General features: G+C 43.2%; 1 protein-coding gene across 19 annotated transcripts in view; it reads left to right on the top strand.

Annotated features, from left to right (window-relative positions):
- Window positions 1-13,056, top strand: part of SIPA1L1 (signal induced proliferation associated 1 like 1) — a 466,784-nt gene that overhangs the window by 68,153 nt on the left and 385,575 nt on the right. The window lies entirely within an intron of this gene.

Below are 13,056 nucleotides of genomic sequence, written 5' to 3'. Positions count from 1 at the left end.
CCATCAGGGCACCAGCCATGGCCTCAGAGGGCATCATGAACTAGAGCCAAGGGAGCTGAGTGACATTGGGCCGCATTCCAGAAAGACCACATTTCTAGGGAAGGAAGGAAATGAGCACTCTGGCCTCTGTTACTTCTCGTAGCTGGTGGGTTAAAACCCCTACTATGGGCAGACAGTATGGCCCTACTGCCCTACTAGGCGCAGAGCCTACAAAGACAACTGTTGAAGCCATCTTGCTATGTACTTGGGGTAGAGATCTAGAAGTTAAACCTCCCGGTAAGCACAGAAGATTTATAGATCCATAAATAAATGGGAGGAAAAGGACATAGAACAGAGGTCTGGTGAAGGAGATGAGGAGCGAAAGGTCGAAGACTGAGTGTGAAGGAGATTGCAGTCCACACTTGGACAACTTGTGCTAGTCACTGAGGTGGGAGTCATTAGCAACCCCGTTAGGAAAGCCCAGTACACAAATAGGAAATAAGCCCATGACAGCTATTAAGGCAAAAGTCAACTAGTACAATATAATGAAGAGCCCAAAAGAGGGATTACATGGAAATGAAGAACATTCTGGGGTAGTTAATGAAGGCTGCTGGAAGAAGTAAGATATGCACCAGGCTGAGTGTATAAAGGGATGAGAAATATAGACTGAGTATAGGAGAGACATGGGAGGTTAAAGGCCCCGTTTCAAAGGAGGCTGAATTTCACAACAAAATGCAGTGGAGGGGCACCTGGGTGGCTCAGTCGGATAAGCATCTGCCTTCAGCTCAGGTGATAATCCTGGGGTCCTGGGATCGAGTCCCGCATTGGGGTCCCTGCTCCGTGGGGAGCCTGCTTCTCCCTCTCCCTCTGCCTGCCGCTCCCCCTGCTTGTGCTCCCTCTCACTCTCTTTCTCTGTTGAATAAATAAAATCTCTCAAAAAATTGCAGTGGAAACACAAACTGCGATGTGAATCTCAACATCTTGATTTATGGCTCTGTAACCTTAGAGTTCACTAAAGTTGAATTTCCTCACCTGTAAAATGAGAATTATGATATCTCCTTTCTGGGTTTTTGTGAGGAATAAGACACTGTATGTTAAAGCACCCAACTGAGTGCTTAGCATGGACTTAATACAACCTAGTTCCCTTTCTCTTTTGGTCTTTAACATAAACCCATTGCTCAGGCTTCAGTCGGTGTAAAGTCATCTTCTTTCACAACTGACAGAGGTCATTACTTGCCCGGGTTATCCTACGATCTCAGGTTCTAAACAGGAAGTGATTCAATCGGCAAAATATTTTAAAAATGGAAGTGTGACAATGACACTGTATGGGCCCATATCCCCCAGCTTCTTAAGAATGGGAACCACGTGTAATATCCCCAGTGCTGAGCCCAGAGTCTGGCACAGAGGTGAACCTTGATACATTTTTTTCTAAATGAATGAAGGAGACTGGTGAGGGAACCTCGGGGGACAGCCAAAGAACTAGATGTGATTAGACAGAGAGCACTATGAGAAACTTAGTATAAGAACAACGACAACAACAAAAACCAAAAGCACATGCACAAGGGAGAGAAGAAAGTCTTTATAACCCAAACGGGATCAGAAAGAGCAGCCCCGGGACGCCTGGGTGGCTCAGATGGATAAGCGTCTGCCTTCGGCTCAGGTCATGAGCCCAGGGTCTTGGGATCGAGCCCCACGTCGGGCTCCTGGCTCAGCGGGGAGCCTGCTTCTCCCTCTGCCCCTCCCCCTGCTCATGTGCGCTCTCTCTCTCTCTCTCTCTCTCTGTATCTCTGCGTCTCAAATGAATAAATAAAATCTTTTAAAAAAAGAAAAAGCAGCACCTATACCTGGTTTAGTAACAAAAGAAAAGAGCAAGAATGGAAATGAGAGAGAGTCTGAGAGTCATTCCCCACTTGTAAAAGCCACAGTGGTTCTAAAAACCAGAACAGCTGGGTCCTGTGTAACATGCTAAGAACAGTAGCAAGGGCTTTTTTAGTAACAGGAGGAAGGAGAACAAGGAAGACACCATCCCTTGGTTCAGAGCAAGATAATAACAGATGACAGAAAACAGAGCTATTGGGTCCTGCAGGCCTCTTGCCTCCCCCGCGGAGAGGAAGCTCCTCATCCTGAAAGAGGTGCTACAGGGGGTGGTGAGCACCCGTGGACGCTGGGGTCAAGAGCTCATACATCTCAGGTGGGCTGGAGTCTCTCAGCCAGAGTAAGTTACATCATAGAGGTCAGAAATAACTTGTTGCAGATACACTTGCTGTCTTAGTCTTGACGATCTTGGACAGACCATAAAGAATTGGGTTGTTGTTCTTAAACTGAAGGGGAGCAAAGGATAAAAAGTGAGATCCCCAAAATAGCTGAAACCAGTTGTTTCCAAATGTTGGCTCTTAGATCCTTCCTGATGCCCTTTTCAAAAGGCAGTCAGAATCTATGGAACTCAGATATAGAAAACTGGTCAAAGTGGACATACTCTGGGTGTCATAGGGATGGAAGGCTAGAAGACTTCTGCTCTTCCCCTGGAAAGGGGACATGTCCTGAGGCACTCTGTTGAATCCTACCTCTCTCGATCAGTGAAGTTGACACTTGCTGAATAAATCATTCATTAGCTCCCACAAAGGGAAGCAGCAAACAAGGGAGGCCAGCAAGCAAGCGTTCCCCAAGAGAAGGCAAGGCCAGACCAACCTCATTTTCTTTTCCATAGGCTATCAGTGGAACGCTGTAACAGAGGCCATCTGGATTTGAGCAAAGTATTTGACAACATCTCTCATTAGAACTGCACAAACAAAATGAAGTTCCTACAATGGGGCCATCAGGCAGATGCAACACTAAGACCAGTCCGTAAGGTTGTTGGTTCAATGGTTAATTCAAGGGGCACCTGGGTGGCTCAGTCAGTTAAGTGTCTGCCTTAGGCTCAGGTCATGATCTTAGGGTCCTGGGGTTGAGCCCTGCATCGGGCTCTCTGCTCAGCAGGGTCTGCTTCTCCCTCTGTTCTCTTTCTCTCTCTCTCTCAAATAAATAAATAAATTAATTAAAAAAAAATAGCTAATTCAAGTCCTGGGGACTTTCCAATGGCCTGCCAAGGAGCTCTCTTCAGTCAGCTCCTTCTGTGGCATTTTAATCAATAATTCTAACAATAATTACTGTTCATTAGGTGCCTAATATATGTGAGACACGGTGCTAAGCACTTTATATTCAATCCTAAAGGTAGGTACCATTTTTATCAGAGGCTCAAAATGGACAATTAGCTTGTTCAACATCTCATAACTAGTAAATGTGAAGTGAGGACTTACACCTCTGCCTAAGGGACTCCAGATGAAGACACTGGTGACACTCTTGTGACATTCTGGGAGAGCTAATGAATCGGATAATAAAATTATTATCCAAAAAGATTGACAGTTCAAAAAGATAAACCAAATTTAAAATAATGAATGTAAACAAATAACTGAAGGTCTAAAAAACAAACAAGCAAAAAACAACTGCAAAAACAAGCTACATAAATACAAGACAGGAGAGAGATGGCTTAATAGCAGTGCATATGAAAAAATCTCGGAGGTTTTTTTTAAAGATTTATTTACTTAGAGAGCATGCACACGCACAAGTGGGGGTAGGGACAGAGGCCGAGGGAGAAGGGGACAGAGAAAATCTCGAGCAGACTTCTCGCTGAGCTTGGAGTCTGACGCAGGGCTCAGACCCTGAGATCATGACCTGAGCCAAAATCAAGAGTTGGATGCTCAACCAACTAAGCCACCCAGGTGCCCCAAAATCTTAGAGGTTTTAATTAAAGACAAACTTATCACTAGTAAATGGTGAAATGTAGCTCATGAACTTGAGCCATATTCATAGACTAGAGTGTCCAAAACAAAGGAAGGGCCAGGCCTGCCGGGACCTGCAGTGCTCATTGTCTTGTCTGCCATGTTCTGTGCTGGGAGTCACATTTGAAGATGGATGGCGAGAAAGAGAAATCCAATCAAGATCGCAAAAGGTGTAGCAATGACCCGGGAATACTCATCTCAGAAAGGAGAAGATAGTGGGAATGGAAGAGCTGTTTTCAAACCCATCTGGGCCCCTTCTCAGGTTGCTGCATGAAACAGGAGTGTGTTCTGCTCCAGCACAGAGACCCAGCCTGTGGCACATTTGCCTGCAATGCTATTCATGCCTTCTCTTCTGTCGGTGTGCATCTCCCTCTGCCTCCTTCTCATAAAGATCCATGTAAATGCCCTTAGGGCTCACCCTGATAATCCAGGATAATTCTATTTCAAGATCCTCAATCCCATCCGCAGAGACTGTTTCCACAGAAGGTAATATGCACAGGTGCCAGGGACTGCGCTTTGGAGGGTCATCTTCCAGCCCGCCATATGTGGTTTAATCCTGGATCCTGAATCTGAGACATTCCCTTCCTGGTTCTCCAGCCTAATGATTGTGGCAGAAGTAGACACTGACTGATACACCAGTTCTGAAGTGACCTTCTGGAAATCTTCCTAGAAGCCCAAGCCTGAAGCCTCTCCCCAGGCTCCTCCATAATTGTACTTGCACCCATCTCCCTGTCTGCTTGAACTGCAAGAGTGTTTCTGTTACGTACAACTGAATCCTAATAGATACATACGATATGGTCACATTGTGATGGAGATCCTTCATATTCATCACTCTGTTTTTATCTGTGTATCTACATAACTGAGCTACAAATTTATTATACTCATATGTACAAAGAAAAGACACCACCTTATTAAAAATAAGTGCTCTAATACTGGTTATAAACTCCTTCAGCTATGTGGTAATGATCATTGTGGTGGGTGCCATATGAGGAGAGACTTAAATTTTACTCCCATCTGGTAAACTTGGTTAAGTGGTTCAAGGAGTTCATTGAGATCAATTCTGTCTCTCAGATTTCCTCTCCTCCTTGCTCCTCTCCAAGGTAGAGTCTGTCTTAATGGAGTAAGATGGATTATATGAGCTCATGGTGGCATCAGCAGGGAAGGGAAGACAAACTTCTCAAATCCATACTCAAGCCCCCAGTCACCATTGATCTCTGCTTTGAACTGGCTGTTGTAAACTCTTTCCTGGACCAGTGGCTTCTGAGGCACACAGCACTAGCGTTCATGGTCTGGTCTTAATGTTCCACAGAGTCAGGTTTCTGCCTGTCTACTAATCCTGTCAGCCTCTCTACATTCCTATTCTCAGACATGCAGGAACTTCTGGGCCCCTTGTAGACCACACAAAGCCATGGGGGATAAGGAACACTGGCTTAGGTTTAACCATCTACCTGGGACACATCAATTGCTCCTGCACTATTGCCCTGTGCCCCGTTGGAGGCGGCATGCAGGACTACTCTAGAGACTGACAACCTCCTCGTAGGATGGGGTGGGGAAGCCCTCAAGTTCTTGGCCTCCCCTCAGCTATCTGGATGTTCTAAGGCTCCCTCTGTGCACACGAGTCTGGTTCTGAGGCAGGCCGAAAGCCAGAACCTTATGTCTGACCTTCTGGATCCTGTCTGACCCTTCTTTTCCTATTATAATTCCAGGAGCCAGAATTGGGTAGGTTTGGGGGTTTCCATTTCATCTGCAGCACATCTGTCTTCTGATGTGTTCTTTCCAGAATAGCCAAACTCAGGGCATGACCATCACATGCAGGAGAGAAGTCCCCTGTATGCCAGGAAAGGAGCTCTATGGTCTAGTACTGATGTTAAAAGGGTAGCTAACATAGCTTAAAAATCCTTTTCTTTCTTTCATTTTTTAAAGATTTACTTATTTATTTTTTAGAGAGAGAGAGAAAGTGTGTGGGAGGAGGCATAGAAGGAGAGAATCTCAAGCAGACTCCCCGCTGAGTGCAGAGCCTGATGCAGGGCTTGATCTCATAACCCTGAGATCATGCTCTGAGCTGAAATCAAAAGTCTGGATGCTTGACCAACTGGGTGCTCCCAAAATCCTTTTCTTTCTTGATGTCTGTTTTTCATGAATATTGTTTGATATCAAAAGGTCAAGGAAGTCAGCTGTGACTAATACTCCCTGTTGCAGGCAGTCCCTGTTTTTTACCCAGAACAATATTCCTTGTAACTCAACAACTCAACCTTGCTCATGGAAGGCTGCTGGGGAAACAATTCAGAAGGAAATTAGAATAGATCAGTTTAATATTTAAAAATATTATCTGTTAACCTATGTATTAAGAGATGTCTGGATTCATATTAACCACATTTTAATCATGGTTACTTTTGGATTCAGGCAATTTGGGTGAAGTGATTACTTTATTTTTTATGCTTCCAGTTATTGCTTAGATTTTTAAAAGTAAGCAGTAGTCTAATAAAAATGTCCTTAACAATTTTGTTTGGATCCTTTCGCTATGCAGCTACCCTCTCCCCTTTTTTTCTATGTCAAGAGCTAACATCTTAGAGATTCTCCACAATTCAACATTCACTCACTCATTTATTTATTAGGCATCTACTGTGCTTCAGGTCATGTGTCAGATATTAAGGATACAGAAATGAACGAATGTCATATTTGCCTCTTAGGCAACCACAATTTAGTAGAGAATGCAAAGCATACCACTCTAGCACGTTCTAGTAATTATGATGACATGATTTTCTGACCTTATATGTCATGAAGAATTGACTCAATTTCACAACACATCTTTATTAAGCACCCACACATGAGCTAGGCCCCAGGCTAGGTAGGTGCTGGGGACAGAAACATATCATTTCAAATAGAGAGTTTCTCTCCAGGAGGCTCTTGGGGCTTTTCAAGCCAGCAAGACAAGTTTCCCCTGAAAGTCTGTAGGACAGAGTTCACAGGCTGGAAACTCTTTACCTTCACCCTCCAGCCAGCTGGTCTACCTGCCGGAAGCAAGAGCTGTTCTAAGAAGTCAGAAGTGACAGGATCTGTGTCATAGATCAAAGAAAACACAGTGGCAGGATGGACATCTGCAGAAAGCTTGGTGGGGTCTCTCCAGCCACCTGGGAGGAAGTGACTAAGGCAGGGAGTCAGAGTTGTGCACTGTTCCACATAGGAGGACTTTCTTCAAACCTAGTCGCCCCATTGAGCTGACTCACTGGCTTCTTCCTCCTACAGTGTCAGAGCTACCTCTCTCCTGACTGCTGTGCTGAGCTAATAGATTGCTTGTTTCAAGGTAGATTGCTGAAAACTTGTTTCATTTCTCCTTTCTATTTCCAGGTATGTCACTGACTTGCTGAGTCATATTTGGCAGGATCTCTCTTTTCTCCGTTTTTCCATCTGGATAATATGGTTTATAAAGAGCTCTAAGGCATTTTGTTTCCAAAAAGGTATAAGCATACAAAAATAATGGTGTTGTTTACCAAAAGGTTTTTATCTGTCCATAGCTCAATTAAAACATTATCTTATTGCAATTAAAATATTTTTGTCTATTTTGTTCTTCACTGGGATGAGAGCTCTTTGAAAGCAGGGACCATTGGTTTACACATTTCTATTCCCAGCATTATACAATATAATGAAGCCAGGTATTCTCTGTCTGGTCCTTGGACCCAATGGGAGATCCCTGCATGTTGGCCTGGAACTCTCATGATGTTCTGTGGTGCATTTGTACCTTTTGAGGTACAAGGTCAAAGCTCGCATCTGACTTTCAACAGTGTGAACGTCACCCCTCCCTCTCCCTACCCCCGAAAACAAAACCAGGTAAAAACCATAAAGGAGGTCCTTAGGATCTAGGTATCATATGGGTAACTGTGCAGCTGCTACTATTTCTCAACCCTGAATTACTAATTCTGGTCATTCCTCAGAAGAATGAGAGTTCTAGAGGAACTTACACAATTTCACAATATCTGCACTGTCCATTTAATACCAAATTTAAAGGGAGGAAATAGAAAGAAAAGGAAAGGCTGAACACCCTGACCATCTCATGGACACTGAAGTAGCAAGGGATAGGAAGATGATCACTTAATACTATGCTCTTCCTCTGGCCAAATGGCGATATGCCCAGGCAATCTATTTTAATTTAATAACAATCAATATACTGAATAAATATTTGATGGTGATAAGTAGGAAGCAAGATGAAATAAAAAGCCAGTACTGTAAAGATATCACCATGAGAGTTTTGCTAGGACTTAATTTTGTCATAAATATTTTAAGAATATTTTTAGACTTGAGTTATAAATATGACTTCTAAATGTATATTCTTCTAATTTTTTTAAGAAAATCAAATGTATTGAAGAGAGCAACTAAAAGTATAGTCAATGTTTCTAATTTTATGTAGCTTTATTTGTTGCTTTAAAAATATCTGCTTCTCCCCAGTAGACCCAAAGCGCCTTGAGGTTGGATCCATGTTTTGTTTTGTTTTGTTCTAACTCTAACATTTTATACAGAGCACAGGGCTTTATTTTCATTGGTGCTTCAGAAATATTACCAGTAAGGGGGTGCCTGGGTGGCTCAGTCATTGAGCATCTGCCTTTGGCTCGGGTCATGATCCCCGGGGTCCTGGGATTGAGCCCCGCATCGGGCTCCCTGCTCAGCGGGAAGCCTGCTTCTCCCTCTCCCACTCCCCCTGCTTGTGTTCCCTCTCTCACTGTGTCTCTCTCTGTCAAATAAATAAATCAAATCTTAAAAAAAAAAAAAAAGAAATATTACCGGTAAGGATGAATGGGGAGTATCTAGACACAAATAACTTATCAAATGTCTGCATAAGGTACTTGACAGTCTAGAGTGTTGAGCCTAGAACTAGCAGTCTATGTAACAGATGTACTACACCTACTTTCTGGTTTTGGAGCATGAGGAAAACACTCAGTTGGACTGTGAAAGTCAGAAGTCTACTATTTGTTTAATTTTGCAGAATTTTCACTTTTAACCTCATTGTTGTAAAATAAGACAGATTTAAAAACCCACATAAAACAAATGCATAGCTTAATGAATTATGATAAGGCTAACATTCTTCCAGCCAATAGCAACAAAACAAAACTTGGCCAGCCACCTGTCCCAATTATAGGCCTCTCCCTTCTTTCTCATCCTTCCCATCCCAAGCCACCCCTCTCCTGACTTTTATGGCAGTGATCCTCTGGACCAGAGGATTCGTCCCCACCTGGGAACTTGATAGTAATGCAAATCCTTGGTCCCTATCACAGATCTGCTAAAGCAGAAACTCTGGGGGTGGAGCCTAGTGATCAGTGTTTTGAGAAATCCTCCTGGTGATTCTGATGTGTGTTTAAAGTTTAAGAACTATTGTTTTACAGTAATCACTTACTTGTGTTTCTTTAGTTTTATCACCAGAGTATAGATCTGTAAGCACAATTGTTTATTCTTGACCATTTTTAAGATTTAATGTGTCTTTTAAGACTCTTATAACATAAAAGTTTCCTTTTTAGTCCTTCCTTTTCCTTACAATTTATCTGTTAAAGAACCTGGGCTATGTGATCTGTAAACTTTATCACAGTTTGGACTTTGCTGACTGAATACACAAATCTGAATTTGAATACGTGAACTTGCTGACTGACTACATGATGCAGATCAACATATTCTTCTGTCCTCCGTATCTCCTGCAAGTTGGCAGCTGGATCTAGAAGTTATAAAATGTGTGCGCGCGCGCATGTATGGGTGTATGTTAGTTAACCAGTACAATGGAACAAATTATCCCAAAACATAGCTGCTTAAAACAAGAAGCATTTGTTATCTCAGTTTCTGTGGGTCAGGCATCTGAGGGTGGCTTACCTGGTGTTTCTGACTCAGGGTCTCCCATAATGTTATTGGCAAGATGTTGGCCAGGACTACAGTTACCTGAAGGCTTGACAGGGGTGGAAGATCCTCCAAGGATCTAAACCTGGCAAGTTGGTGCTGGCTTTTGGCAGGAGGCTCTAGTTCCTCCTCACATGGCCCTCTCTGAAGACCTCTTTGAATGTCCTTGAGCTATGCCAGCTAGCTTTCCCCAGAGCCAGTGATCCAGGAGAAAAAGACAGAAACCACTGTCTTTTATGCTATCGCCTTGGAAATCACACTCCATCATTCCCAAGCTATACTACTGGTTACTTAAGGAGGGGAGGGGACTACCCAAGGGCATGAACATCTACAGGCCAGAATCATTAGGGACCATCCTGGAGAATGGCTGGTATTTAAAGACAGAATATCTCACAAACTAATATTTTCATTTCATATACAGGATTTGAGGGTTTTATTTAATCTATTCTGTATTATATCTCTTTTCTTTCATACTGAGAATCCTAGCGATTAGAATACAGTAGTCTCCCCTTATCTGTGGGGGTTCCAAAACCCCCAGTAGATACCTGAAAACTCAGTGCCAAACCCTATATATATATATACTATATGCTATGTTTTTTTTCCCCATGCATTCATGGGGAAATGATAAATTTTAACTTATAAATTAGGCACAGGAAGAGAGACCAACAATAAGTAATAATAAAATAGAACAGTTATAACAATATACTGTAATAAAAGTTATGTGAGTGTGGACTCTCAAAACATTATACTGTATTTACCCTTCTTCGGGTAACGATGTGAGATAATAAAGTGCCTACATGATGAGATGAAGTGGGGTGAATGACAGACACTGTGGCTCACATTAGGCTACCACTGACCTTCCGACAATATGTCAGAAGGAGGATAGTTGGCTTCCAGCCTGAGGTTGACTGCAGGTCATTAAAATCATGGAAAATGGAAATGGTGGATAAGAGGTAACTGCTATATCTTGTAATTATCCATTTGTTTTTAGGTTAGCTCAGGTCTTTCAAGAGGCAAAACACCCTGGGATTAGACATGCAAGCGATTGGGAGGGGAAGACAGGAAAGGGGAAGAGGAAAGAAGAGGAGAAGCAAGAGAGGCAGGGGTGGCTTGCAGACTATAGTGCAAGTCTAACACCTACGAAAGGGACTGGGTAAAGAAGGAGGATGGGCAGGAAGAGCCTCAGACTGCATTCCAGTTGAAAAAGAATTTCAGCCACTTGGCTGGGGAGCCATTGAGCTAAAAATGTCAGTTGCAGTCATGTGACCAGCAGGAAGAAGCCCGGACTAATGCGCCTCCATTGTGCTCATTCATTGGCTGGGAGCAGCCCTGGGGGTGTGGCCTCAGTGGGAACACAGCCAGGATCCAGAGGGCAGAAGGGGGGAGGGGGCTTGTCCGTCAACTATGCTCCTAGAAGCGGAAAAAATGCAGAAAAAATGAAAAAGCGGCACATTTTTATGGGTGCTGCTGCAGCTTCATCCCCCATTATACACAACAGACTCGGAATAACAATATCAATACTCGCACCACAAATATGATCACTGAAAAGAGGTAAAATATTTTTGTACATGCTCTCTCCATAACCCCCCTTGTGAAAAAAAATGCTTCTATATTTATGATTCAGAATATAGTCATTACATACAGTGTTCTTCCCTTTTAACCTTCATTTAAGACGTTTATATATTTACCAATCTTTCTGCTAGGCTAAAGTTACATCATTTCTCTTTGGTATCTCCTTTGCCCTCCCAGCAATCAGTAACATTTAACCTGACTTCAGTGTATCCTTTTGTATTTGAGAAAGGATCTAAACTTCTAACTGAGCACAGCCTGGTTACTTACACTGCTCTAAGTAAAATGTAATAGGGCATTTGGTCACACAAATGACTTCAAAGCCCAAACTAAATGAGCCAGAGCTGATCTGATGGCCCAGTGGGTGGATGCATGACCTGCACCCATCTTCCCAGGCTGGGGTCACTCACAGCTATAGGCCCAAAACGGGGGTGAAAAATCTATGTGAATTTTTTTTTTTAATGGAAAGCGGAAGGTCTTGAGGAGGATGTGCCTTTGAGCAGTCTCCTTCCATAACCCTCAGACATCAAGAGGGTAGAGGCCAGGAGTGCTGTGTGTGGCTCAGGCCTTCTGCTGTTCTTCAGTTGAAAGTTTGGGAAGCATTGGTCTATGTATAGCTCAGGGCTTAGGGGGAATTTTTCAGCTTTTTAAAACATCATTTACATAACAATGAATGAAGATACATAGAGAGGCTGGGGCAGCAGAGCAATTATTCTGGGGGCACAGGTTTTCGGGTGGGTTTTGTGTCTTCCCTCCCCTTTCCCTATTCATGGCCCCAGAGTTTTCACCATTTACAATGGCTCTGTAAATCAGTTAAGTACACAGAGACAAATCCAGGCAAACTCACATTCGTGAGAACAGTCCCATCAAGGTTCCCAAGATGAGGGCTCTCTGAGAAAGTGCCATTGAACTCTTTGATAGCTCATCCTTGGATGAATATGGGGGAGAAGTTACAAAGGATCTCTTTGGTTTTTCTCTCCTTTCCTTGATCTTCACCAAAAATTCAATGCTGCTGGCCTTCCAGAAGCCAGGGGCTTGTTCTGTGTGCTCACCAGCCTGTCATGGAGTCTGTTTTGGGGAGTCTCACTGGGCAAGGCAACTATCCCCTGGCATGGGGGCAGCAACTAACTGCCTAGGCAGGGAAATTCATGTCCAGTGCAACCATGTCTACTCCTGGTCTAAATCCCCTCGTGCCCCTTAGATTTAAGAAGGAGAAGGATAAAAAAGCAAATGGGCTTCTGACTTTGGCTCCTGATTTCTCCTGTGGGCTAAAGTCTTCCTACTCAAACCAAACACCTCCCACCTGCCAAGAAAAAAAAAAATCGGGCTTTTTTAATTTTTTTTTTAATCAGACTTGTAAAACAGAACAGAGAGTGATTATTTTCATTACCAGAAGATTTTTAATTTTTCAAGAAGAGCATTTGCCAATAGATTCCTTTAAAAAAACCAATTCCCTTGGCATGTTTAAAACAAGATATGACTGACAATGGCATGATGCATGTATAGCTTTTTGGTAACACATCCTATACATGTCGTGGGGGTGGCCTTGCCAGGTAAGGCCAGCAGAGATCCTGTGAACCAAGGTTGCATGCAAAGAGCATTTCTGGAATCACAGTGGAGAGAAAGTGTCTTTGAACATCCGACGTCTGACTCAAATGTTATGAAACCAGGTTGTGTCCTTGCCCTTGCCCTTCAACCGACACCTGTGTAAATCAATGTGGCTTGCAGTTGTACTGCTATGGGTGTGTGGAGTATAAGGCCTGGGGGCCGACTACTTGGATTTAAGTCCCAGCTGTGCCCCTTACTGTTTCTGTGA

Source organism: Eumetopias jubatus, unplaced genomic scaffold (genome assembly GCF_037043125.1).
Source record: "Eumetopias jubatus isolate StellerSeaLion01/CBP00866 unplaced genomic scaffold, mEumJub1_p1.0 scaffold_7, whole genome shotgun sequence".
NCBI classification, from domain to species: Eukaryota; Metazoa; Chordata; class Mammalia; order Carnivora; family Otariidae; genus Eumetopias; species Eumetopias jubatus.
The sequence above is the reverse complement of the archived record's forward strand: the minus strand, read 5'-3'. Positions and strand labels throughout refer to the sequence as shown.